Below are 23,741 nucleotides of genomic sequence, written 5' to 3' on the forward strand. Positions count from 1 at the left end.
AACTAGAACACGAGAAATAGAAAAAAAAAACAATTTTATTAAAAAAGATAGTGAGGACTACAATCCTCTTTTAATAATTCAGACTCCAACCTATAAAACAAAATATCCAACTCCTTCAAGGCTCCAACCTTGAATGAGGACTCCAATCCTCAAATATAAATCCTAGCTCCAACCAAGTCTCTCACAAAGCTCCAACCTTGTATGAGGACTCCAATCCTAAAATATAAATCCAAGCTCCAACCTAGTCTCTCACAAAGCTCCAACCTTGAACAAACATTTCCAATATACTCCAAAACTTTATCAAGATATCTCCAAGATAACTTCCAGATCTGATCCAAAAACTTGCTTCAATATTTCTTCAAAACATTTGTTCAATATGCCTTTAAGTCTACTCCAAGGTGCCTTCAAAACTTGCTCTAGGATGACTTCCAAATATGTCTTCAAATTTTTTGATCAAGGATTCATCAAATTCTGCTCCAAACTTCTTCAAAGACTGCTCTAAGAATTCTCCAAAATCCACTTCAAATGATACTTCAAAAAATGCTCCAAAATCTCTCTTGGGTCTACTCTAATTGTCCAAAATATCTCTTGGGTCTACTCTAATTATCCTTTAAGATAGCTTCAAATCTGTTCAAAAGGGTCTGACCAAGTTTGCTCCAAGAGAGGCGCTCCTTCACACTTCAAAGTCTAGTTCAAATTTGCTTCAAAAGTCTACTCTATCAGGGCTTCAAAAATGCTTAGAAAGGGCCTCCACAATCTGCTCTATAGTCACTTTAAAGTCTACTCCAAAAACCCTTAATACTAATCCAAAGGACTTCAAGGATGTCCACAAGCGGTTGTTCTACAGTTCTCAGAAACTTTGCTTTAGAAAGGGCTTCAAAAACTACTCCAGTTTCTTCAATATTGCTTGTCTACGAGTCTACTTCATAAATGTCTTTAAGTCTAGTCCATAAATATCTTCAAAAAAATTTCTCTTATAGTCACTTCAAGGTTTGGCCTAGGGTTGCTTCATAAAGCTTAAACACTGCTCCAAATATCTACTACAAATGTTCAAAGTTTGGTTTAAGATCTTCTTCAACGCCTGCTCCAAAGTTTCTAAAGTCTCCTTTAGGAGATCTCCACAGTTTGCTTCAATTCGGCTCTCAAGTTTAGCTCATATTGCCACTACAAGTCTTGAAGGTCACAAAAGAGAAGGACCAAGATCTATCTCTCCATAGGTCGAGGTCTGGGGTTTGTTCACATTGTATAGGCCAAGGTTTGTTCACACTATATAGGCTGAGGTTTATAGCTATACCACAGGTTGAACACTGTCACAAAGAGCCAAATAAAAAAGATTACATAGGTCCAAAAGTTTTTCTTCAAGATGTCGAATTACATCGAATTACAAGTCCAAATTTAGACCTCCGATGATCCCTATTTGCAGGGCCGAAGACTATCTCATATGTGCCCTAGTTGCAAGGCCGAATTTGCCTTAGAAGGTTGAGATACAGGTCTGTAATAGGCCGAAATTTGAGCTAACGTTGGTTCAAATTTAATCCTCCAAATTGGCGAACTATGCTTCAAAAATAGACAAGGATATCACCAAGAACTGATCAAGGAACCATAACTCAAATTCCACAGAAACCAGATATCAAAACATAAGTGCTTCTTCTTTACTTAGCCACTAGGTTCATGAGATATGAATCTATAAACTCCTTCAAACCCAAATTACTTGTTTTGCTGCTTTACCGAATTGACCTAGCTAGGGAAGAACATGGCCTTTATTTAAACTAATTCAATACCATATTGAACCAACATGTTTGTTGGGAAGGGGGATGACTTGATCATAAGGAGGTTGACTTGTCCTGGGAGGCAAAATATAGCTTTTCTTCTTGAAAAGATCATTCATATTTAACGAAGAGGAATTAGGAGGCATGCAAATGCTTATCGGAAAGAGCTTAAATTCCTCTACAATCCTATGTAGTTTTCTTGTTGAGTTGGACATTTCTTTGACATCAATAACAAATATTCTTCCAACAACCTCACTGCTGATCTTGGTCTTCTAGGATCCCAAACTTCATTTTGCAGTTGCCCATGTGCCTTGTTGATATAAACTCAAACAGTTAGTTGTAGGATGTCGTTGGTTGTCCTTCTCTTCTTGTTGTATCTTCCATCCTACTCATCAACATCCACAAGTTGTCGATCTCATCAACCAGCTCTGTCCTTGGCTAAAATGTGTTGCTGTCACCTCTCATTTTTTTGTTGCATTTCATCCTCTTGCATAAGACTTATAAAACTCTAATTCAATGTTGGTCTAAATTCTTCCTCTCTAACTTATTGGTCACATTTTGCAACTTCATCCTCCTTGGTGTCCTTCACGCCAATTTTCCCTTTTTTCGGTGCCAATGTTACATGCTAAATATGAGCCTTGGGATTTACTAACCTCTCCTACAGATTATTTAACTCGTCATCCAAATTAGAAAAATTAACTCGAGTTGAATTTGCAGACTTTGTGCAAGGTTCATCCCTTGCATCCCTTGTAAGCCATTCCTCTAAGAACCTTATCTCCTCCTCAAAACCTTTGAACATCTAAATGTTGTCCTTGAGGTTTATGTTCATATCTAGGATATGACGTAGATTCTATCTCCCTAATTACAGCTCCATCGTTCATTATCTCCCTCAGTACCTACAAACACAAAACTCATCTCTGTCTTCTTATATGATATGGGTACCTCTCCTCCACTATGTACTCGTGAACATTCCTCATCACTGGCTATCATTCCTCCATATAACTCAAGTTCTCTCAACAACTCTTCTAGCAATTCGATTTCTTCATCACATTTATGAGGATTGCATCTAAATGTTGCTCTTCATCCACCTCATTTTCTCGTAAAGGTGGCTCTCGTGGAACTCTATTTTTGTCTCTATCTCTTTGAGACAATTCTTCATTCTCCTCTTCTTTCATGATAGTTTGTAATGACTATCCAATAGAGACAATTCTTCATTCTCCTCTTCTTTCATGATAGTTTGTAATGACTATCCAACTTTATGCTCTATACAACCTACATACATACACAACTAGTTAGTGTTTAAATTATGAGACTTTTGAGTCTCTGTTGATGCTTCTAGCATCATCTCCTGAAGTTGATATGAATTTATGAATTTCCAGCCATCTCATGAGACCTTTCTGAAGTCTCACATCATCATCTTCTCCAAGGAGTGGTCCTTGCTCTAGTTCACAAAGGTAAACCTCCTTGTGTTCTTCGTTCTCATGAGTTCTTCTTTCTTCATCTTCAACTTCTCGTTTAACCTTCTTCCTCCTTCACACCCATCCATGTCCGTTTAACCTTCTTCCTCCTTCACATCCATCCGTGTCTTTGTTCTTCATTACTTTCTTGTAGCAGCTCCATTAGCACATTAAATTGTGCTTTCAACTCAATTTTCTCTCTCAAATTCCTTATCATTCATCTTTCTTACTCTCTTGTAGCAGCTCCATTCAAGTTCCTTATCATTCATCTTTCTTACTCTCTCATAGCAGCTCCATTCTTTCTTACTCTCCTGTAGCAGCTCCATTAGCACATTAAGTTGTGCTTTCAACTGAGTTTTCTTTCTCTCAAATTCCTTAACTCAGTTTTCTTTTTCTCAAATTCCTTATCATTCATCTTTCTTACTCTCTTGTAGCAGCTCCATTAGCACATTAAGTTGTGCTTTCAACTCAGTTTTCAGTTTTCTTTCTCTCAAATTCCTTATCATTCATCTTTCTGTGGCTTTTCCCTTAGTCCCTAACATGACTATTTATAATCATTTCTTCTTCTCCTCCTTTATGAGCTTGCCCATGCTCAACTGTGAGTTGCAATCACCCTTCCTCTGTGGCAAGCCTTTACAGCTGCTACCCAATAGCTCACCAAGCTTTCTCTTGAGCTTGATCTTTTGATATTTTAGATTCCTTCTACTAGAAACTCTCGAGCACTCCTCACTCTAGACTTTTGCACTTCTCACTTTTTCTTTCTTAAAAGCTTCACCTGCTCTCTCACTCTACACAACTCTAATCCATGTTTGCAACCATGGAGTTGTCTCAACAACTTCTACCTAATCGTACCTGGAAGTTGTTCTCCTGTCTGTTACATCCTTCTTGTTGTAAGGGTTGCCACAAATTTCCTTCACTCTCCTGTTGCTACCTCCAAACATAAGTTTCTTTGCTCAAATTAATTGAAACCACAAAAACCAGTTTGCATGTCCGATCTCACCCGACATACACTATACAATCTCTCCAATTCCTCTATTGGCTGCAAATCTTCTGTTTATACAACCACATCCTCTGCTTCTCCACTCTGAATCACAAAGAGCATTACTGCACTCTAATACCACCTGATGGGGGTTGAAAGGATTTGGGTCAACCTTTTCCCCTTAGCTTCTTTATTCACCCACAGAAACAACTATGGTCCCGGTTAGTTTCTCCCCGTGCTTGGATACACAGCGTTATTGGCATTTTAGTGGGACAACGCACAGGATACAATACGCAACGTTGCCTACAAACTTGCTTCAGTGACTGTGCCCACATCACAACCATGGCCCAGGCTATTATCTCGTCCCAATCCAACAATATGGGTTGGGGAACTCCCTGTTCAATAGCACAGAGTTGTTATGCTTTCATATCTTGGTCCTCGGGTTTCTCCATTGGGTCCCTATTGCTACAATCTCCCCGCAGTCTTGATAGATGTCATCTCGACGTCCCACTAGGCTTGGCATTTCGCTCCACAAACTTTCCTCCACGGTCTCAGTGGTTGACACAACATATGATGGGGAACTTTCTCGTCCACCGGTATCATTAGTCAACATGACTTCCCACACTTGTCAGGTCTTGGTCTCCAATGACTCTCAGACCCCGCAACCATGTTCCTTTTTGGGATCCTGACGCCTAATGTCCCGAGAGATGGAACGCCAACTAATGGAGGTTTTGTTCCATTCTTAGGCCCGTCAATAAATGGATTTCCCTGATGCTTTGACTTCTTAGTTTGAAATGACTACCTCAACATCCCGGTGGTTGAGAGACGAAGATCTTTAACAAACAATGTCTTTTTGTTGATTGATTGGACTTCAAAGAACTAAGGTTTTGGTTAATTCTTTGCGCTGTAACGTTGTTCTAGTATAGGTCAACCCCAAAAGCTTTATCAGAGATAGTAGAGGTTTATTCTACCGACCCCAATCATTGGTAAATCGGCAACAGTGGGTCCATTGTTGATTTAGTTATCCACATCAATTCTTCCTACATTCATCTGCACACTTACGAGGATCAAACTACCTCCATTCATAGCCACTATTTCACAGGCTTAACATTCACAAAGTGTAAACACATCAATTTAGACACAGAGCTAAGACACACAATGATGGGAGATAAAGACATTTTACAGATTTGGTCGATTTACAATAAATTGGCCCTTCCTCGAGCATCCTTCCTTGAGTTACTTCCCAGTTGTTCCTCTCTTGTCGAGACCTCTCTCTCCTCACTGTCTTCTACAGTTGCTTCACGCTGCTTCTTCCTCAGATGCCTTGAGCTGCTCTCCTAGCCCAGAAAACGGGAAAATATCACACAACAAAATGGAGGTTGCTGAACTGGCAATCCTCCTTCCTAGTTACGCCTGTCCCTATTTTAGAAGCCAGGGCCATTCTATCCTAGCAGACTTCCTACATATGTCCATTAAGGACACCTTAGGATAACTATATATTCTCTTAGACTAAAATTACAAATTAATGAAATTGCTAAAGAGAACTAACTCCCTTCAAAAATTATGAAGTCACAAGATTAATTGATCAGAGAACCAACTCCCTTGGAAAATTATGAAAACCCCTTAGGTCTAATCACAAGATTAATTGACGAGAAGTTGTGCTCTGCATCACAAACCTACATAAATACTCCATAATAAACTGCCCATTTCCTCTTTTCCATAAATGAAAGCTAAATTCACATTAAAACAAATGTTATTAATCTTGCACAACTCTCTTTCATTTTTACTCTTCTTTTGTTAATCTTGTAATTACCTTAAACCCAGTTTTATTGTATAATCACAATAAAAATGATTAAATTTATAAATAGAGAAATTTATTAGGAAACCAATTCAAATCATTTAAAAAAAATTATGAATTTATAACTTTTAAATTAAGAATACACCCTGAAAACTTTGATTAATTATATATGTAAAAATAATATAAACTTTTTGACCATTAAAAAAAATAATAAACACAAATAAATTAAAAATAAATATTTTTATGTAAAATTAATTGTTTGCTGCTTCAACATAGACATCTCTTTAAATCGATCTACACTATCCTAACTGAGAACAAGCACAGTGACAAACTTCGGAAAATTTAATACAATGAAAAATTTTTCATTCAAAGATTAAGTACTCGTTTGAATAAATCTCACACGATCAACCATTGAAACAACCCCTTATACACTCTCATATCATAAAATAAAACATGAAAAAATAGATGGTCTGTACCACGAATCCAGAGTGTTCATCTAGGATAAAGTCTGCTATAATGCTAGGGTTAATTTTTGAGTTCAGGATATGAGTATTTATGATTTTGCCCATGATATTTATCTAATAAAAAACCTTGAAAAACTCCAATGTTAACATTTGTCCAATATCAATCCAGATCCAAACAACCTTATCTTTTCAAAACCACCAAGTCTATGAGTATTCTTTTATCGAACACTTTCGGCACTTATATCACATAAGCACTAGAAAACTGCAACACTTATATCACATAAACACTAGAAAACTGCGACTTTTGCTATGTTTTCATAACACAGCACTAGGGGTTTTCCTTTAATCAATGACAAAGCCGCTCAGAAACTCTCCCAACTCACTACAGTCTGGTACAGTTATGGGAATTAAGGTCATGACGAAATCAAATGCTCTCCACACCTCGCAACTCCGATATTTCGGTGTACAAAGCTTCATCAATTAACCCAATCTTTCTATGAGATTCTTACACCAGAAGCGTCTATCAGCGCCAAAAATTTCTGACATTTCAAGCCTTGACAGCTCCTCTACTTTTGATGTTTTGCCAAAATTACTTTCCTGTTCACTGAGGGAAAACATATCATTCTTGGAACGAACAGACTAAAGAAGGATTTGAAACCGAAAAGATTCATTTTAAACGGAAGAAAAAAGTTCAAGCGATTGAAATACTTACAGATGACTATCACTGAAATAAATCATGGATCCGTGATCTTGTGATCTTGGCGGGTATCAATTTTTCCTCACAATATTTCTTCCCAAGTCTCTTATGTGATCGTGCATTTCTACGTTAATTTTTATATCCACTTCCACCCTATACTTGTTTGCTTGATTTTGGAGCCTCACCATATCGAATACACTTACTTCTGTATCGCTGTAGTGTCATATGGAAAAAAACCAAGCAATATTCAGATTATTGGTTCATCATATTTTATTTAAAGCTAAAGTTAACTAGAGTCGATCCAACTGGTCTTATGCTCCAATCCCTTTCAATGATAAATTATAATGCATCACATACCTTTATGAACTGATCTACCAGATCTTCAAATCCTTGGATTTGATGTGGCTCGACTCCGTAAAACACTGGAATTATGGGGCCCTTGACTTCACTATGAGGTCGAGTTCATCCAAACACCAGTGGGATTGTGTATGGTCTGCATAAATGATAGCAGTATGAACAGAGTCTGCTTGAATATCGGCTTGTATTTGAGAAGCAATGTTCCATGCCTGAACCAATTCGGGCAAACTCACAATCCATGATTTTTCCAGACATTGTTTAGATGGAAGGGTAAAATGTTCTTGACATCAAGACCACGATGGCTTAAAAGCACATCGTAAAGGGAATAAGAAGCCACTGCAGAATGGGAAGCCGAGGGAAGAGGAAAATCATTGCCATGGCGATAGAGGGATGTTACCAGTGATGAACAGAAGATAACCCTGGAAAGCAGCCAGCCAACCAGGGCAATGGCAAAAACGATGGAGCCGAAGAAGATAGCTATGGATTAACAAGATGAGGTCCGGGCCCTGGTACATACGATGGCCTGAAGTTGCGTGGAACTGCAAGCAACCGTGTGGACCTACGCGTTTAGCTGTGGTAAACCGGATAAAGATTCCATATGTTGGTCCCCAATGGACAGGTCAAGTCTGGCGTGCCATTGAAGGTGCGGGGAATTGATATTATTTTGTCGTGTGGTGTTAAAATTTTCCAGAGCCCCACTAGACGTTTTAAGTTTTCCACGTGATGTCAGTCTTGTTGTGGACTCTCCCAGAACCACAACAACCACCACTATTTGTCGGTAGTCAAACGATGCCACAATAAATTTGGTCGAATTTTTTGGAAATTTTGTTTATGGTTATCAAGTTTTGGGATTTTGGGTGCCCCAGCAATTTTTGATGGTGCTAAATCCATTTCCATCGTAAGAAAAGAAAGATTCAAACACTCTTAGAATGAGATTTTTTGAAATTATTTTCATGGGCAAGAATTTCACTGTCCAAGCGAAATTATGGTCTTGGTTGACAATACCCTACTTTTACTCCTACATTTTAACATTTTTCATATACACCATCGTCAAGGATGGATGTGGTAAGTATGGCAAGTCTTTATTGATGTGAGTAGTGTGAGTTGTGATATTGGCCCTCCAAGAGTTGATAATATCCGCTCAACACCCACTAGTAGGGTTGGAATTTAGATTTCTCTTTACTAGTCTTACAAATTTTTTTGACATTTTGGGAAGTTAGGTTTAAAATTTTGCCCCTCAAAAGTGAAGTTCTCATAATAAATTAACCCTTCACCAATAAATGTTTGATTAAAAAATTACTCTTTAATAACATAATTATAGCTGCATGAGCATTGGTTCCTTGTTGCACTTCTCCTACAAGGAGTATAGAAGAACAAATAGGTAGGAGTATAGAAGAACAGATAGGTGCTACTCCAAAGCTTTTGGTAAAATTTGACCAAATTACATCGACATGGAAATCACATATTACACATCACAAGTCCAATAAGTCAATCATGTTTCCCAATCCAATTTTTGTTCCTTGAACCTCTGATTGCAAAAATAATTTTGCAAGATCTTGTCAAAGGACCAGAGGCACAGCTTGTTCTACTGCTACCTCGATGGAAAGGATTACACCACCATAGAGATCGTGGGTTACACATCATAAGTCCAATAAGGTAATCATTTTCCCAATCCAACTTTTGTTCCTTGACCTTTTGATTGCCAAAATAATTCTGCAAGACCTTGTCAAAGGACCAGATGCACAACCTATTCTACTACTACCTCGATGGAAAGGAAAAAGCGTTGCCTTCTCTAAAGGGATTCAGTATACGAAAATTTAGACGGTCTTCTCCCCAATGCAAGGAAAACAAATTAATTCCTCAAAAGATATATACTCTTAAACCTCCACTCAACGTAAAATCCCCAAAGATAAAGAAACTTTCCCCTCTATTGAAAGTGACCATTAGAACATTGGTTAGGACAATTCGATAGTCTCCTAGGGTTAAAATTTCCGCTACTTCCAATCCTTCTAGAAATACACCATGAAATTCTATGAATCAGAAAATTTCTAAATTCCATAAGTTCTCATCTCCTTTGGAAAAAGAGATTTTGAAGATGTTACATCCTCCAAATTCCCCAAAATCTATTCTCCCTTGAGAAACAAAACTCCTAAGCATGCCTTATCCCCCAAATACACCAAGTTCCTTTCTCCCTTGAAAAACAAAATTCCTAAATGTGTCTCCTCCTCTAAATTTCCCAGGTTGTCTTCCCCCTTCAAAGGGAAGTGCTCTAAACATGTTGCATCTACAAGGCAACTAGTTTGTTTCCTGTTGACATTGCTAAACCAGCGAACATGTCAAAGGGATCTCCCTGGTAAGAAGTCCCAATTAGACCTCAGACCATTTGGTGTAGGAGTCCCAGCAGTGGGTCGTTAAGGTAATGCCTTGACTGCGATGTTGCATAGAGGCAAGTAAGATAACTCTGTCAGTATCAAGGGTGTAACTGATGCAATGAGTCAAGGAAGGTGTATGAGAGGTTCTAACGTTTCGAAGGGGGGAGGAGGTGAAGGTGAGTTCCAGGTTGAAAGGGATCAATCCCAACTTGGCTAGGAACACACAACACAAAAGGACATGTATAGCTTCTAGTGGAGCAATCCACTCGGATGCGGCAGTCACATCATACAAGGTAAGATAACACGTACAACACTCACGGATCAGTCCGAGACGAGTGAGACGGTTCTTACAACAAGGTTCATATGAAAGGTCTGTTTGATGTCCAGCGGAGAAGTCGACACGAACGATGACAGCATTAACAACATATTCAACACATTAACAACAAGATTCATATAATTGCATGTGAATCCGTTCATACACAAGTACGTCAGTTAAACAACATATATCATTAAGGCAACCGAAATAGTCCAACTACAATAACAACATATGCATGAAAATGTGATGGCTCTTATTATATAAAGAAGTGTAAGTCACAATCATACAATACATCCATGTAAACCTACTAGCCCCAACAGTGGAACATTACAACCACATCCGCCTACTCCTCCAAAGAGATGTACTAGCTCCGTGTAGTGGAGAAGTAAAGGCACATTACAACACTGTCCAAGCCTTTTTCAAGATAGTCTTAGTAGAAGCTTGGATGACCAAAACCCTATACAATGAGTTATGAGGGACTATTTATAGCAAAGGGTGAGGTGACCCTTGACATTCCCCTTTGTTACCATTCAACTACCCTCATGACTCTTCACCTATTCTATGACTGTTACATCCACTATTGAGACTCGACTTACACTTGACATGACTCAACATTACAATGCACATATACCCATGTGAACAACGGCTTGAACAAGCCAAGCCAGACATCATTCGGACTTAGACAACCATAGAAGTCTAACTGCTTGAAATCTTCATGTTGATCAACAGTGACATATTGAAGCCAAGATTGGGAGTCCTTGATAGTGTCTGTGTGTTCTGTTGTGACATCCGTCTAAAACCTGAACCTTTCCTCCATAGCATCTGAGTACACTTCGCGGGCTCCTCTGTCCAACTCGTTTGAGACCATGCGCATCATTGTCTTTAATGTGGTTGAACCAACAACGTACTTGCGCATGATGTTTGCACTGATAGGCAAGTCTGGGCTGGTGGCTGTGTGCATCAACTTGTTGAAGTACGAGTCAAGCTCCTGTCAAACCTACTTCTTTGTCTTCACTTGGTGAGAGCCCCAAGTGATGGGATCGCATGACTGTGCACTATAACTATTAGGTCCCACCCTAACCCCCTTATCTATGTAATGGGATCACGTCATAGTCAAGAGTCAATAAAGCCCATATTAATAATTGTAAGTGGTTAATCCGCAATTAATGACAGAACCACAGCTAGTTGCAAATGGGCCGTAGTATTAGATAGATGGTATTAATAAAACCCACGGTATTGGCCCGTGGTATTGCATGTATGAGTCATATATAAAGGATAGAGACTCCCTGCGAGGAGCATCGTGTCTTATTTTTGTAGTCGAGCTCTGCTCTATTGGAGGTTTCCCCCTCGAAGAGGCAAGTGAACATTACTCTCTGAATAATAAAATCATTGTTATTCTGTGTTCTTGGTATCTTTTCTTCGCATATTCTGTATTTGGGTATCATTTTGCAGGTTAAGAGCATAACAAGTGGTATCAGAGCACTTTCTAGGGCCGGTGGGATCTCCATTTCTTAGCAAATTTTTTTTTTTGGCTAGAGACGTGTTCCGACGTCTTTAAACCACGGGATCTGTCGTTGAGCGCATAAACCTGCGGATTTGGGGAGGCATGCACGCAGGAAATACAAGAGGTGGTCACGTCTGTTGGACTCCCTTGTAACCCCTGTGGGTACCCCTTCGAGTAGTAGCGCATTAGACAGAACCGCGCACGGATTGTCTTCCACGTACCCTCTGGGTATATTGGAAGCCCCCTAGGCTCCCTTGAAACCTCGCCATAGATAAACCGTCGGCCATCTTGCGGCTATAGTACACCGAGAATAACACTCGGGGAGATTACTCGCCCGTACGATAGGGTAGTTGGGTTGTACGGCTAAGGGTACGGTCGATCCTCCTTAGTTAGAGCCTTGAAACATTGGGCCGAGTACTACTGCTAGACCCTTATGTATATTGCGATCTGTAGCACCTGACACTCCTCAAGACCATAGTTCACTTTTTCTATCAGGGGATCACACAACATCTCTTCCAGACCCGCTTGTGCAAAAGGGTGCAACAACAGCAGACATCATTCCCGCAGTCTCGAGTTCGCAAATCAGCCATTCCGATCTATTAGATCCATCAGATCCGCAGAAGCAGTCTGTTCCGCCATCAGATCCGCCATTCAGATATCTCAGATCCACCAGATCAGAGTCGTTGTGAAGGGTTCCTATCCCAGGGTATAATTCTCACAGGACTTTTGGCCGCATTGACATTTTGAGGATTTGGCCACTGCAGTATTGATAAGGAAGGAGTAAAACTCCGTTAGGAGTTTTCAGGAAAAAAAAAAAAAAAAAAAAAAAGGTCTGAGATCTTCCGGGGCGCTTATTGGTGATCTAGCCCATCAGAATCAGGACGACGAGCTGAGCACGATGGTACCATTCAATTATTAGTGAAAATTTTTAGGCGGTCCCAAATTTTCATCAGGTTGGTGTATGGTAGAAACTAGAGCTCAAGCGATGGCCAATGAAAGGATCGACAAACTTGAAGAATCCATGCACTCCCTCACCCTTCAGCTTAACGGACTAAGTAGCCAGGTCGCGCAACTCATCCCGAAGGACAAGGAGCAAGCCCACGAGGAGGTGTATAATGGCAATGGATACAATGAGGGTGAGTCTAGCCACTCTCCTCATGTCTAGCATACCCACCAACCACCCAGTCAATGACCTCCCAAGTTGGATATGCATAAATTTGACGGTTCTCACCCGTCAGCATGGATAGCACAAATGGATCAGTATTTCAAACTGAATCGTATCTTAGATGATGCGACTCAGCTTATGTTGGGGAGCATGTACTTGGACAATGAAAGGTGGCAATGGTGGGAATGGCATCAACGTTGCAATGGACCTTTTAGGACTTGGACCCAATTTACAAAAGCTCTTCAAAGCCGCTTTGAACAGGAGGACTCTTTTTTGGGTCGTCTTACTAAGCTCCGACAAACTGGTACAGTGGATGAATATATTACAGCTTTTGAAGCCTTAGCCTTCCGCACTTGGGGTCTCTCAGATGCGTTCTACACGGAATGTTTTATCAGCGGTCTTAAAGAAGCCATCAAAGCTCAAGTCCTACTGCACCACCCTCCCACATGGACGGAGGCTTGCAAGGGAGCTCGTAACGTGGAACGTGCATTAGCAGCTCAATACAGTCGCCCAAATTTCTCCGCTAAAGGTCGCCCCCCACAGGCTCACAACACGACTCAAACACTTAAGGTCCAAAAGGTGTCACCTGCGGAAATGGCCGAAAGAAGAAATCAAGGACTATGTTACTACTGTGATGAAAAATACTCCCCAGGTCATAAATGCAAGGAGCCCAAATTTTTTCAAATAGATGCCACTGACTACAGCTCAACAGAGGAAGATCCACCACTTGAGGACCATGAGGCGCTAGAAGAAGACAACCAACAGGAAAATGTCCCTGACGAACCAGTTATTTTGCTGCATGCGTTGGCAGGGATTTCTTCCCCTCAAACTCTCAAAATTAGAGGTTTTATTAAACATCGCCTAGTAGTAGTTTTGATTGATAGTGGAAGTACACATAATTTCATCCATCAAAAAGTCGCAGAAGCAGTGCATTGTTTTGTACGCACAGTTTCTAACTTCCAAGTTCAAATTGCGGATGGAGGCACAATGAAATGTGAAGGCCGCTGTGAAAATGTCAAACTTCAAATGGGAGATTATCAGTTGAAAACCCACATGTTTGCCATACACATGGGGGGTTGTGACATTGTCCTCGGCGCTGAATGGCTCCGCACTCTTGGGCCAATCACAATGGATTTCCAGGAATTATATATGAGTTTTAAGCAGAACAACTACACACATACCCTCCGTGGACTCTAGGCGGGAGCCCCCTCTATCATCAGCTCGCATAGGATGGAAAAATTGTTAAAAAAGGGCAATCATGGAGTTGTAGCTCAATTTAATGCCATCTAGGCAGCTGAAACAAAGCCTCTGCTAATTCATCCTGAGATGCAACAGATTTTAAATAACCATCTGCCGGTCTTTGACAAGCCTCATGAGCTTCCACCCTCGCGAGGGGAACATGATCATAGCATCACCTTGATTCCAGGGGCCCAACCCGCAAATGTGCGCTCATACAGATATCTGTTCACCCAAAAGAATGAAATAGAAAAAATCATCAAGGAACTTTTGGAAGCAGGTGTCATTCGTACTAGCATTAGTCCTTATTCATCCCCAGTGGTCATGGTGCTCAAGAAAGATGGGGAGTGGCGGATGTGTCCCGACTTCAGGGCCCTCAATAAGTTTACAGTCAAAGATAAATTTCTCATCCCGGTGGTTGATGATTTGCTGGATGAACTCAATGGGGCTCAATTCTTCACTAAACTGGATCTTCGCTCAGGCTACCACCAAATTCGCATGAAGGAAGTCGACATCCCCAAGACTGCTTTCAGAACTCATGAAGGCCATTATGAATTCCTGGTCATGCCATTTGGTCTTTGTAATGCCCCCTCTACTTTTCAGAGCCTTATGAACCACATTCTCAAACCATATCTCAGGAAATTTGTCCTTGTCTTCTTCGATGACATCCTCATCTATAGTTGCACTTGGGCCGCACATCTTCAGCATGTAGATCTACTCTTGCAACTGCTCCGCAAGCATAAATTATTTGTCAAGATGACCAAGTGTTCGTTTGGCATGGCAAAAGTAGAGTATTTGGGCCACATTATGGGGCGTGAAGGTGTCAAGGTGGACCCCAAAAAGATCCAGGCAATGCAGGAATGGCCTCAACCTAAGACCTTGAAGAGCTTGAGAGGATTTTTGGGTCTCACAGGCTATTATCGTAAATTTGTCCGCAACTATGGTCGCATAACGAAGCCCCTCACCCAACTCCTAAAGAAAAATTCATTCTTCTGGAATGAGGAAGCACAACAAGCCTTTACAGCTCTAAAAAATGCCATGTGTTCCACTCCAGTCCTAGCACTCCCTGAATTCACCAAATCTTTTGTCATTGAATGTGATGCTTCGGGTACAGGTATTGGGGCGGTCTTAATGCAGGAAGGGCGACTGTTGGCCTTCACAAGCCAACAAGTCAGTGGGAGGAATCTGGGCCAATCTACCTACGAGAAGGAAATGATGGCCATCTTACATGCAGTTGAGACCTGGCGACCTTACTTATTGGGGCGACATTTCCAAATCCGCACAGATCATCACAGTCTTAAATATTTTTTGGAGCAACGCCTATCCTCCCCACAAAAAAATAAATGGCTAGCCAAAATGCTGGGATATGATTATAAGATCATTTACAAGAAAGGGAAAGACAATAGTGTAGCAGATGCATTATCTCGCCAATTTGAGGAGGAAAGTACTCTGCTAGCAATTTCCCTCCCCATTCCAGAATGGATTGAAGAGGCTCGCAGGGAATGGTTTTCACACCCCGGGCTCTCCCAACTCATTTCTCAATTGCAGGTAGAACCAAATTCCACCAAGGGCTACTCGTGGCAGGATGATATTCTTCGCTACAAGGACAGAGTCGTAATATCACCAACATCCACCCTCAAAAGTCGCATTTTGGCAGAATTGCACTCATCTCCCATTGCAGGACATTCGGGCTTTCAGAAGACATATGCTCGCACCAGAAGATCATTTTTTTGGACAGGCATGAAAAAGGACATATTTACTTTCATAGCAGAATGTGATGTCTATCAACGCCACAAAGGGGAAACCGTCAACACACCAGGCACATTACAACCATTGCCCATTCCGGCATCAATTTGGACGGAGGTTTCTATGGATTTCATTATAGGTCTTCCAAAGTCAGGGAACAAGTCAGTCATCATGGTGGTTGTGGACCGACTGTCGAAGTATGCTCATTTCTGCGCCCTACCCCACCCGTTTACACCAACTTTGGTTGCTCAATATTTCATGGATCAGATCTTCAAATTGCATGGCATGCCCACTTCTATTGTGTCCGACCGCGACCCGATCTTCACCAGTAATTTTTGGCAAGAACTCTTCAGAATACAAGGCACTCAACTCAAACTCAGTACTTCCTATCATCTGCAAACAGATGGTCAAACCGAAGCCGTCAACAAATGTCTAGAAACCTACCTTAGGTGTTTCACTTCAGAAAAGCAACACCTTTGGGTACAGTGGTTACCTCTGGCAGAATGGTGGTATAACACCAACTATCATGCCACCACCAAAATGACTCCCTATGAAGCTGTATATGGTCAACTCCCACCTTCACCTACTTCGTATCTCAAGGGATGCTCAAAAGTACAAGCAGTGGATCAACTCCTACAACACCGCGCAACCATGCTTGCCCATCTTCGAGAGAATCTTCATCAAGCTCAGAACCGCATGAAGCAACAGGTAGACAAACATCGCTCAGAGTGCCAATTCCAAGCAGGGGATCAGGTCTTTTTACGGCTACAACCATATAAGCAAACATCACTCAAGGACAAGGGGTGTCAGAAACTCTCTCCCAAATTCTACGGACCATATCAAGTACTTCAGCGCATTGGAGAAGTGGCCTACAAGTTGGCCTTGCCACCTACTGCAAAAATCCATCCAGTTTTCCATGTCTCATGCCTCAAGAAAGTGATTGGGAACAATTGTAGAATTCAGACTAGTCTACCTGAATTGGACGAAGAAGGGTCCATCTGGCTTCAACCCGAACAGGTCCTAGACACACGAGACAAGCAAATGCACGGCCGCATGATTAAGGAAGTCCTCGTCAAATGGAAAGACACCTCTCCGGAAGATGCAACTTGGGAACCAGCCACTATTCTTCAACAGTTTCCGCAGCTTCAGCCTTGAGGACAAGGCTCGTCTTAAGGGGGAGGGCATGTTAGGGTCCCACCCTAACCCCCTTATTTATGTAATGGGATCACGTCATAGTCAAGAGTCAATAAAGCCCATATTAATAATTGTAAGTGGTTAATCCGCAATTAATGATGGAACCACAATTAGTTGCAAATGGGCCGTAGTATTAGATAGATGGTATTAATAAAACCCACGGTATTGGCCCGTGGTATTGCATGTATGAGTCATATATAAAGGATAGAGACTCCCTGCGAGGAGCATCGTGTCTTATTTTTGTAGTCGAGCTCTGCTCTATTGGAGGTTGCCCCCTCGAAGAGGCAAGTGAACATTACTCTCTGAATAATAAAATCATTGTTATTCTGTGTTCTGGGTATCTTTTCTTCGCATATTCTGTATTTGGGTATCATTTTGCAGGTTAAGAGCATAACAATAACATCCATGCTTTTGACTACTTGTGCATGGGAAGTTTGTATGCTAGTGATGAGTTGAGGTAGGTTTTCATAGTTCCCGATCTGACTCCGGAGACCTGCTTGCAGTTCGAATGCATTGGCCTTCATCATCTTTGGCAAGTGAAGCGAGGCTCCCTTGTACTTCATCGTCCATGCTCACACATTATCAACAACAGCATGTATGTTCTTCAAGATTCGTTCTCTTCTCGCACATCGCTACTGCCACCCGTGGAGATGGACGATTGCTTGGTGCACGGTACCAAACTTGGAGTACAATGCTCACATAATTGTATCAAGGGACAATAATTCATCTAGTATTTCCTTCTTCAGTTCAGCTCGAGTGGACATTGTCACCAAGTCTCCTCCTTGCTTGGCCACCTATAGTTCCTTCGCCATTCGCTCATTCTCAGCTATGAGGAAACAAAAACTTGAGCTAGTGGCTTCGACATAGACTCTAGTTGCATTGGCCAAAGCAACTGAATGCTTGTGCACATCAGTCATGATCACTTGTTCTTCAACTTGCGCAGGGGATGTTTGGTCCTCCAAAGTCAGTACTCTCTAAGACTGCACAACTCTGTGATGAGATTCGTCAAAGGATATGTTGTGCATCTTTGCTTCCGGTTGACCAACAAGGATCTCAGTACCTTGTTGGTCATTTGAGACTTGCTCATCATCAAGATGCAATGAAGTGGGTGATTCGACCTCTTTGTGGTGAGGCATGAGGTCAGTGTCCTGTTCCAACTCCTGCATCTCCATGTCTGCATCCAACTGTTCAAGTGCCCGTTCTAACTCATGAGTAAAGTCTTGCCCCTGCGATGGTTCACTCTATTTGCCTGATGCCAGCTGTTCAGATCAATCAACTACTTGTACGGGTGCTGTTTTGTCTGTCTGCACGTGATGTGCCCCCTACTGAATCTGATGCTGTTGCATTTCCTTCTCCTATTGGCGCATCTCTTGTTCTTTCTGGAGTTGCTCCCTTAGCGCATGCAACTTCTTCTTTGCTTCTTCCATTCTCTTCTTATCCCTCTGCCTTTACGTGATTCCCTTGTCACGCTGCTGCCTTTTTGCCTGAATAGCCATAGCTTCTTGTTCTACAAGTGGATCTACTCGAAACTTGTAGCATTGCTCCTCCTCCATGCGGTCGACAATCTTCCTCTTCCCTTTTTTGCACACAGGTATGCTTAGCTTTACTTCCTCTGCTGCTGCTACTACTGTTGCTACTGTTGGTGCTCTCCATGATGTTGCTTCATACTGCTTTTCTAACGACTCTACGGCGAAGCTAACCTGTTCATTGGGTCTAGAGGAATTGTAGCAGTACCTCCATGAGTCCTCCTCAGCCCAATGACATGCCCCATGGATTTAGTTGAACTAAACTCTCACGCAGTGATCCTTCACAATGCAATGTGGTTCATACGGGTTGAAGCTTCGGAGGTCGAAAGGATACTTCCTCATTTGTTCTGCTTTGACATCTGCTTGCTTGTTACTCTGAATCTTATATAACCCAATCCACAATGGAAGAGCAGGCCAAGGTGCCTTCTTCTTCTGTTGTATTCTAGCTGTTAATTCTCCTGAGATGTGGTACGCTACTTCCTGCATTGACAAGCATGTCCAAGGCTAATTTTGGCAGAACATACGAAGACTTCTTCTCACTGAACACTCGAATGAACGAGCTGGACGGTGAAGCATACCAATCTGCAATGCCTAGCAATTCATTCATTGCTTCCTTTGACATGCAGGGTGGATCCTTTTTGAATATCAACCTCTACATTGGGGTGACAAAATGGTAGATAACCTTGTGATCACTCCTCTGAAGCTGCATTTGGAAAACAACTTGAAATACATGTTCACAACAATATCCACTGATGACCATGCCCACTCCAAGCCTGAGAACTCATGTCGGGCACAAACTGCATCTAGAATGTAAGTGGACATATAAATCTCTGCGTGCATACCCTTGGGTGACTATTGAGCCTTTGCGACTTGTTCCTTCAGGTAGTGAGCCAGTATGTTAGACCAGTTGCATGGTATTCCTTCTCTATCTAGTTGGTCCAATGCGATCACCCAACTCTGAGGAAGGTTTCATTGCTTGCTTGGCCACTCAGTGGACATGTGAATATGACCAAGTATTGGTACGCCTTCCTCAATATCTTTGTCTTGTAGATCTGGTTGGGTGTCTGATCTAGGTGGATGTTGGTGGCCACCCACCTATCCCACTTGGACCGTCACTACTATCTCTTTCAATTTTTTAGTTTCCTTAATTGTAGCACAGTTTACTACTTTTAGCATTTTTTCGGGTCCTGAGCTTCCGGAGCCGTTTTGAGGCCTTAAACAACATTTTTGGGAAACCTGGGAGCAATATGGGTCCTTGGACTGATGTTTCTCATCCCAAAGTTGTAGTCCTCAGATAGATATTTCTAACGAGGTATTGTGCGTGTCAAATGGAGATCATATGCCAAAGTTACAGCGCCAGGAAGTTGATGTACCAATTTACCCAAAACGGGGCCCATAGTTTGGCGATGAATGGCGCTTCATCTCTTAGGGTTAGGTTTTGGATGTTTAGGGTTTTCCATTGTTTCTCAACAATAAATAGGCCTTTGAGCCTCATTGTAACACAGTTTAGTGGCATGTAGCTGCAACATCTCTTCTCAGAGATAAGCTACCATTGCCCGAGCTAGTTTATTTCCATTTCTGTATTAAGCATATTTCAATATTTTACATTAATGAAATGAAGTATTACTTCTGCTGCATTTTTGTATTTCTGGTTATCTCTGTAATTTGTTACATTCTTGTTTAAATCTGGATCAGTGGTATCAGGGCGGTCTACTTTTTCTCTATTTTTCTTTGCATGTCCCCAACGAGGTTGAGATATAAGGAGTTAGGGCTTGAACTGGTCAATCCTTTGCAAGACCAGCCTCGCAAATCCCGATGGCCTCCCATGGCAGAAGACAAGAAAGATGAAGGGGCAGGGGATCCTATCAAAATCTTGCTCAAAGAAGCCCTCAAGTGACAAAGGAACGCGATGATGGACAACTTTGCCTAGATCCTTCAACGGCTAGCCAGGGGAAATGCATCTACTTCCAGTAGCTACTCTAGAAGCGCCACAACCTTTAAGGTACAAGTCAACTTTGAAATCCCCATATTTGAGGGTTAGATAGATGCAAATGTCGTAGATAAATGGTTAAATCTACTAGAATGGTATTTTTTTGTTCATAATTTTTCCAGTAGGGAAAAGATTACTTTTACTCTTCTCGAAGCCGCCCCCCATGTCTAGGACTGGTGGGAAACCTATTGCGAGAAGAAGGATAAAAGTATGGGCTCGCTGATTTCAGTCGCACCCACTTGGAGTTCATTCCAGGATGCTATCAAGGAGTAGTACTACTCTGTCAGAAGCTATGAGGCTAAATATATAAAGTGGACCATGCTACGACAGGGAAGGGACCAAGATGTGTAGGAGTTTACCAACACTTTTCATACCCTTCGCACAAAGTTGGGTATCAAGGGTTCTGAGTGGAATTTGGTACTCAAATACTGCGGTTGCCTACACAGGTACATCCAGGACAAGATGGAGTTCCTAGACATCTCCTCGCTCGACACGACATACTGATACGCTATCAAGATCAAGCAAAAGTTTAAACAAAAGAAGCGAGACTTTGGATATTCCAAACTACAGAAAAAAGGACAAAGCCAAGGTGGGGAGGCCCAGAACAACCCACCAAAGCCGCAAGAAAAGAACAACACCATGAAGTCAAAGAAGGACACAAGAAAGTGGTACGAGTTCCACAAGAGCCCCACTCAGCACAAGTGAGTGTCAGGTCAAGCAGTGGCTGGTGACCGAGTTGAAGGCTTCAGAATTAGATGCATCTTCTGACCCTGAGTCAGAACCAAATAAGAGGAATGACAAAGGGAAGAAGATCATTGATATGGAGCCCAGCGCCACTGTTTCCACCTCCAAGATCCAAAAGAATGAACCCAAAGATCTAGAGGAGGGGGAGTGTCTTTTCCACTCACAGATGTGGGTGAAGGGTTCGCCGCTGCAATTTATTGTCGACAATGGCAACCAAAAGAACCTCATTTCAATAGAGGTCGTGAAGTGGTTGATCCTACTGACCATACCACACCCACAACTATACAACATTGGTTGGCTTCACCAAGGACAAGATCTCCAAGTCCGCCAACAGTGCTGCCATCCCTACAGCATCAAGCCCTTCACAAATGAGGTATTGTGTGATGTTGCACCACTTGATGTTTGTGATGTATTATTAGGCCAAACATACTTGTGGAGGCAACATGTTGTGTATAAGTCAAGGCCTCCTATTGTTATTATTTCTCTATGTAATTCATTACACACGATACTAGAGGTAGCCCCACCTACCGCCACCTCTTTGATCTCTGCTAAGAAATGCAACAAGATTGTCTCTTAAACTAGGAAATTCATTTTCTATCTAGTTTTCTCCCAAAGTAAGGGGAATATTGTCGCCACACCCATGACCCCCGTGAAGGGTTCTTCCATGCTGCAGCAATAGCAGATGGATACGATCATGAAAGAATACATGAACATCTTCTCCTCACCGATAGAGGTACCGTGACACTGTCAGGTCCAACATTCATTCGATTTGACTCCTAGAGCACCTCTACCTAATGGGTCGATATATCGTTGCTCCATTTTGGAAAATGCCAAGTATAAGAAGCGACATGATCATCATAAGGTATCACACAAGTTTCAAGTGGGCGACAAAGTTTGGTTGCATCTACAGAAAGAATGCCTTACAAGAGCCCATCAGAAGCTTAAACCACTCTGACATGGTCCTTACACAATTACCAAGGTTGTGGGAAACAATGCTTTAGAGTACAACATTCCCCCATTCCTTCACTTGCATTGAGTGTTCAATGTGGACTGTCCTCGACCATGCTTCCCACCATTACTGGACACATAAGAGATTCTAGAACAACTCACCAGGGACCAAGTTCAGTAGAAGTTTCCTCATCTCATGGAGGAACTCAATGCAATGGGGACCATTGCTTCCTAAGGGGGGAGGAATGATGCAGGTGGATGCTGGTGCCCACCCACCTATCCCACTTGGACCCCCACAATTGTCTCTTTCAGTTTTTCAGTTTCCTTAATTGTAGCACAGTTTACTATTTTTAGCAGTTTTTCGGGTCCTAAACTTCCAGAGCCGTTTTGAAGCCCTAAATGACGTTTTTTGGGAAACCTGGGAGCAACATGGGTCCATGGACTAATGTTTCTCATCCAAAAGTTGTAGTCCTTGGATAGATCTTTATAACGAGGTATTTTGCGCATCAAACGGAGATCATATCCCAAAGTTACGACCCCGGGAAGTTGATGTCCCAATTTACCCAAAATGGGGCCCATAGTTTGGCGCTTCATCTCCTAGGGTTAGGTTTTCAGATGTTTAGAGTTTTCCATTTTTTCTCAACAATGAATAGGCCTTTGAGCCTCATTGTAACACAGTTCAGAGGCATGTAGCCGCGACATCTATTCTTAGAGATAAGCTACCATTGCCAGCTAGTTTATTTCTAGTTCTGTTTGTAAGCATATTTCAGTATTTTACATTAATGAAATGAAGTAATATTTCTGCTGCATCTCTGTATTTATGGTTATCTTTGTAATTTATTACGCTCCTGTTTAAATCCAGATCAATGGTATCAGAGTGGTCTACTCTTTCTCTATTTTTCTTTGCATGTCCCCAACGAGGTCGGGATATAAAGAGTTAGGGCTTGAACTGGTCAATCCTTTGCAAGACCAGCCTCACAAATCTCGACGGCCTCCCATGGCAGAAGACAAGAAAGATGAGGGGGTAGGAGATCCTATCAAAATCTTGCTTGAAGAAGCCCTTGAGTGACAAAGGAACACAATGATGGACAACTTTGCCCAAATCCTTTAGCGGCTACCCAGGGGCGACACATCTACTTCTAACTGCTACTCTGGAAGCGCCACACCCTTTAAGGTACAAGTTAACTTTGAAATCCCCATATTCGAGGATCAAATAGATGCAGATGTCGTAGATAAATGGTTAAATATGCTAGAAAGGTATTTTTCTGTTCATGATTTTTCCAGCCTGGAAAAGATTACTTTTTCTCTTCTCAAATCCGCTGCCCACATCAAGGACTAGTGGGAAACCTACAGCGAGTAGAAGGATGAAAGTACGTACTCACTGCTTTCGGCCGCACCCACTTGGAATTCATTCCAGGATGCCATCAAGGAGTAGTACTACCTTGCCAGAAGCTATGAGGATAAATACATAAAGTGGAC

At 41.8% G+C, this 23,741-nt stretch overlaps 1 long non-coding RNA gene across 1 annotated transcript; it reads right to left on the bottom strand.

Moving 5' to 3' along the window:
* Positions 1-6,627: 6,627 nt before the first annotated feature.
* On the bottom strand, positions 6,628-8,070 carry LOC149197408 (uncharacterized). The gene is made up of 3 exons (XR_016254196.1): positions 7,522-8,070; positions 7,180-7,377; positions 6,628-7,071 (listed from the first exon to the last, which is right to left on the bottom strand). It is a non-coding gene; the product is annotated as an uncharacterized LOC149197408 (long non-coding RNA).
* Between the last annotated feature and the right edge of the window lie 15,671 nt (positions 8,071-23,741).

Source organism: Pinus tabuliformis, chromosome 2_2 (assembly GCF_031772625.1).
Source record: "Pinus tabuliformis cultivar Carrire ecotype Pingquan chromosome 2_2, CPIR1, whole genome shotgun sequence".
Classification (NCBI taxonomy): domain Eukaryota; kingdom Viridiplantae; phylum Streptophyta; class Pinopsida; order Pinales; family Pinaceae; genus Pinus; species Pinus tabuliformis.